The sequence below is a fragment of the Geospiza fortis genome, unplaced genomic scaffold, assembly GCF_000277835.1.
Source record: "Geospiza fortis unplaced genomic scaffold, GeoFor_1.0 scaffold27, whole genome shotgun sequence".
In the NCBI taxonomy this organism is placed as follows: Eukaryota; Metazoa; Chordata; class Aves; order Passeriformes; family Thraupidae; genus Geospiza; species Geospiza fortis.
Window position 1 is genome coordinate 5,985,529 of NW_005054329.1, and position 5,078 is coordinate 5,990,606.

A 5,078-nucleotide genomic window follows, 5' to 3' on the forward strand; every position below is an offset into this window, starting at 1 on the left:
GTACGGTATTAACTGTCCGTAGTTAATAAGATTTAAACTTTAGTGTTTGGGCAGGAAAAACCATAAAAGAAATCGTGTTTCTGTACGACTCAGGACAGGGCAAGTTGCATGCTGGCTTACATTAGTGGAAGGCCCTTTGGAAGTGATTCCTGCAGTTAGAATAATTGTGCAAATTTCATTCCATCCCTGTGTTCCTCATATGAGTCTGGCAGCGTGTTGCTTCTCATGTTTGCCCAGGATGGCTTATGCCAGACTCGTTTATTTTATGGGTTTGAAAATATCTTAGAACGTCGGGAGGCTGCTGTACTGTACAGTTTGCACGTATAAAACACACAGCTCTGGGAGCTTTTTGTACTCACCGCTCTGTGTGATGCTGTACGCTGAGGGCTCCAAGGTTAAGATGATGCTGCTTTAATTACTGTGACTAGTGTAATTTACATGTCTATGTGGCTTGTCCTCAGTGCTGCACAGTCTTCCCCTGCCTAGTCGCTTGTATTTTATGTGCAGGCCCATAAAAAACTCGGTATCATGTGAAGATAGGAGATAAACGCATGGGTGCAGCCAGGGATGTGCCACTACAGAGTGCCTGAGTCCCACAGGAAGGAAGAAGAGTTTAAGAATAACTTCTGAGTCACTGAAAAGATACTTAATCCAAGTGACAGCTCCTATTCTCTCCCTGTTCTGGGAGTGGTGCCCCACTTTGAGTGTTTTAATTACACAGTCCTTTCCCGAGTTTCTTGTTCCTTTCTAACTTTGACTCTCCAGCATCTTAACTTCTGACATTTCTTTTTGGTTGGCATCTTCCCAGCTGCTGTAAAATACGAGAATTCCTTGGCAGTGTGATCTTGTGTGAGCAGTTTATTTGTGCTGTTTCTAGAAAAAAACACGAGTGCCACGGGGGTTTTCTGCTGGGTGCATTTGGGTGTGTCGATCTGCTTGTACCACAAGTGACCTGTGCATGCCCTGTGACACTGACCTGCTGCCACCTCTGGGGCCAATCCTTGACCTCTGGCAAAAATCCCCCGTGACCCAGAACGTTCTGTGCTTACACCTGCACGCCTGCCTCTGTTTGCATGCAATTCAATCCAGCCTAGCATTCTGTAGGCCAGGAGGAAGCACCTTAAAACAAACTGCATTTTTACTTCCCAGCAGAGAGTTTCTTTGCTTGGCGGGAGCGGCACAGAGGAACCGTTCTGCGGGGACCGGAGCTCGCTGCCGAGGGAAGCGCTGGCTGGATGCTGCTTAACAATCCTGTCTTTCTGCTGAAGCCCTTGTCTGTCAGTATTGTTCCTCAGCCCTTTCCTTCCTCTGGCTCCTCTTCCACATCAATAGTGTGAGGGGGGTGAAACTCTGGCAACAGGGTGCACAGAGAAGCTGTGGCTGCACCATCCCTGGAAGGGTTCAAGGCCAGGCTGGAATGAGCAACTTGATTTAGTGGCAGGGGGTTGGAACTGGGTGCTCTCTAAGGTCCTTTCCCAACTCAAAACATTCTAGAGTTTGTAAAGCATTGTTAGTATGGTAGAGCATCCCCTTTAACAGGGTAAAAACCATTGAGAGTGAAAACCATTGAGAATGAGGATGCAGAGTTCAAAACTCTCAAGTTCCAGTTAAGAACGTGGCAACAGCCCTCAGCTGGCTAGCAAACTTGTGTGTCGAGCAGTTTTTAGGGAAATCAGATAAACTTCCTGTTTCCAAGGCAGTTCTATTAATAAGTCAGTCCTTTTTCTGCTTCATCCTTAGCTAATTATGGCATCTCAATGCCTAACTAATGTGAGGTCATGCTCAGGGAAAGTGCTCAAATGTCAAGATAGAAAACCCTTCTGATTTATTGAGCATGGTACTTGGAGACCAGTTTGGGCATAAATCACATGGATTGCTTGTGATTAGTAAATTACTTGGTGCCTGTGGTGCACTTTATTTTTCCTTCCATGCAGCAGTACATTTGATATGGGAGTTGCCTTCTAATGTCTGGGAGCAGATGGAGAAAACATTGGGCTCGTAAAGTGAAGTTATCTCCCATCTTAGCTGTGAGCTGCTAATCTCGCTGCGTCAGTGGGCTAAAAGTCCTCCTGGTAACAATAACTTTTGGGCTGAGCTTGGAAAGAAAATGAGCAATATTTTGGCTCCTTCAATGCTTGAGAGTTCTTGCTGAGATAAAACCCTTTGTGGCATTCTTGGAAAATTGCTGCTTTCTCTTTTAGAGGTGGCCTTCTGTGGTGGGGGAGAGAAGGGCTTGCACTCAGATGTCCTTTGGAGTGGAATTTGCTTATGTAAACGATGCTTTCTTTTTTTTCTTTGTTTTTTTGTTTTTGTTTTAAGCCATGCTGTTATCTTTAAACCAATTGACAAATAACAGTGTGCCAAACCAGTGAGCCTTGTAATGAAATGCTTGTTTGCACTGGTCAGCATGAAGCAATCCACATACTTCACTCTGTTTGGGCAGTAAAATGATAACCATGTGAAGAATTTTTTAAAAGCCTTTCTTGTTATACTGTGTGAAGGGATAGTATTTTACTGCTAAATTTCATCCACCTCTGGGATGGTAAATGTCCTGTTGCTATTTCTTTCTGACTTTATATAGACCTATGGAGCTTGAAATATGCACTTAGTGGAAGTATGTTGAAACAGAATTGTTTCCTACTTTGTATCAGAGATGTCCTATTGCTGAAAGAATGTGTGATGGTAATATTTGTGTGTTTGCTAATATAACTGTTTTCCTACTGATCCTGATTAACTGCAGGGCTGGAATGCCATTCCAAAACTTCATCTCTGCTGCTGAAGTTCCAGACAGTCTGAACTGGTGGAATTAATCTCAGCTGCCTAGTGAAAGACTGAACTTTGTCTGCAGCTGCCTCTTCTATAGTGCTCAGCATCTTCTGCTGGACTAGTTCACTTTAAGAAACAGAGAAAACATAACCCTTGTCTCTTTTCAGTCCCAAATGTCCTCTTTGCCTCTACCCTAACAGTGATGTCCTCCTTGGTCTTGTGATACTCTCCCATCCTAAGTTCATGTGTTCAGCTGTGATTGCTCCCTTGGTATCAGCTTCCCCATGGAAAACTGTATCAGCTCCCAGGCTGCTGAAATCTGCTTTCATCACTTCTTCCTTAGCCTCATATCTCCACTTTAATATTCAGGTCCTGGCTGTCCAGACTTCCCCCAAGGTCTGTTTTTAACTTTTCCCGTGTACTGAAGAAGCAAAGCTGTGCTGCTGCAGCTGGACCCTGCAGTGTTCTGTTTGTGTCAGGCCTTTCTTCTGAACAGCTTTGCATTTTAAGTGTGTCCCTGGACTCTTCCAGCTGTGCCCGTGCCACTCTGGGATAATAAATCAGTTGGCTCTTTGGCAAGTGGCTCCATGGATGGATTGAGAAACTCTTTCTACTGTAGCAGTTGCAATCGTAAAAAAATTTAATCTTGTTTCTGATCAATACTTTATCTTCTGTCATGACGTCGTTTAATTCTTCCTCTCAGGCTCTGTTTCTGTAACTGTTTTGTTTTTCAGCACTTTGGAATACTCTGTTTTATACTATGCACAATGTACTGCAATTCTTAGCAAGTGTAAGGGGCAGAAGGAGCTGGGACTTTTTCCAGTGTGATGCTTTCACCTGTTTTCCATTCACAGCCATCTGGAACTGGAGGACCTGAGTTTTGATTGTGTTACAGAAGTCAGTTTATGATAAAAAAAGCAAAATTCTAATACTGTTCTGTAATTTGGACTGGAATATCTCTCCAGCTCTCATTTAGATCTCACAATACATCTCCAAACCTATATACATTTATGCATTATCACATTTTTATGGTTTATGTGCCCTGAATCCTGCTGGGGCACTTGTGGAGCTTTTAGCTGGGCTTTTGTAATTCACCTTGAAGGGCTGAGCAACACAAGGTTGTACCAGACAAATACTGTTACAGTTTAATATTCCAGTTGATAGCCTTCCCTCTGCTGCCAACAACTTCTCATCCACCCATCTCTTTACTAATCCCAAAGGATTACCTTTTGTGAATACCCCAAACCAGTTTAATACAAGGTGGAACTATTTTCAATAACATGTTAATTAAATTCACACATTCATGAGTAATGTTTATTAAAATAATAAACAAAATAGATCATATCTGCTGGATCTGCAGGGAGTGGAGGCCTGTTCTTGCTCTTTGTAATTATGAAATGTGTGGTTTGGTGGAGACCCTGTTCTTATGCACTTGAGCAAGAGCAGAACTGTAGGTCAGTGATTTAATTGTAGATAAAACTTTCAAATCTGTGGTGAGTGGTTAGTTGGTATGAATTTGGGGGTTGTTGCCTTCTCTGATTTAGGCTGAAGACGCAAATGAACTCAAATCAATCACATGAGTTCTTGACAGCTGCAGGAAAGACTTGGAGAAGACAGGCCTTGGCTTTTCCACAAGGAAACTTCTAGTGTTGGTTATTCATAGCCTTGGCCAGCAGCCCTACAGTGAGAGCTTTGGGACAGGGAATGTCAGGGAGACAGGCTGGCACTGCAGCCACCCAGGCTGTGACCCTGCCAGGTCCTGCAGGGACAGCAGGAGGAGAGGGGTGCTGGGAGCAGGGAACCTCAGGCTGTCCTGGTGAAAGTCTTTACCCACACCTGGTGTCTGGTCAGCCCTGCCTTAGTGTGATTAATGCATGAAATGGGCAGTGTGTGTCCACTCAGTGTTCTGAGGGGAGGTTGGGAGACAGGTTTTAGATGCAAATATGCACAGGAGAAACTTGCTTCTGCATGTTTTCTTTGCATATAAACAAACAATTGCAGATAACACAAGTGTTGCTTTATGTACATATAGGACCAGGTATATAACTCTTGTGGGATGTTTGTTCTTCCAGGATTGTTTTTGTCCTATCTTGCAGAAAATTGGAGAAGCCTGATGGTTCTCTGGTTTATTTAGCAGAGACCTTTGTCCTATTTGCACAGTGCTAATGACCAAGGGCTGCTGGCTGACCTTTGAGAGATGTAGGTGCAAATTTGACTAGAGCATATAAATTTTAAATGTCAGCATTGTGTGAGTAGAAGGGCATCCTGAATATCACTGATGTGGCCTCACAGTATTGCTTCCTGTTCTGATC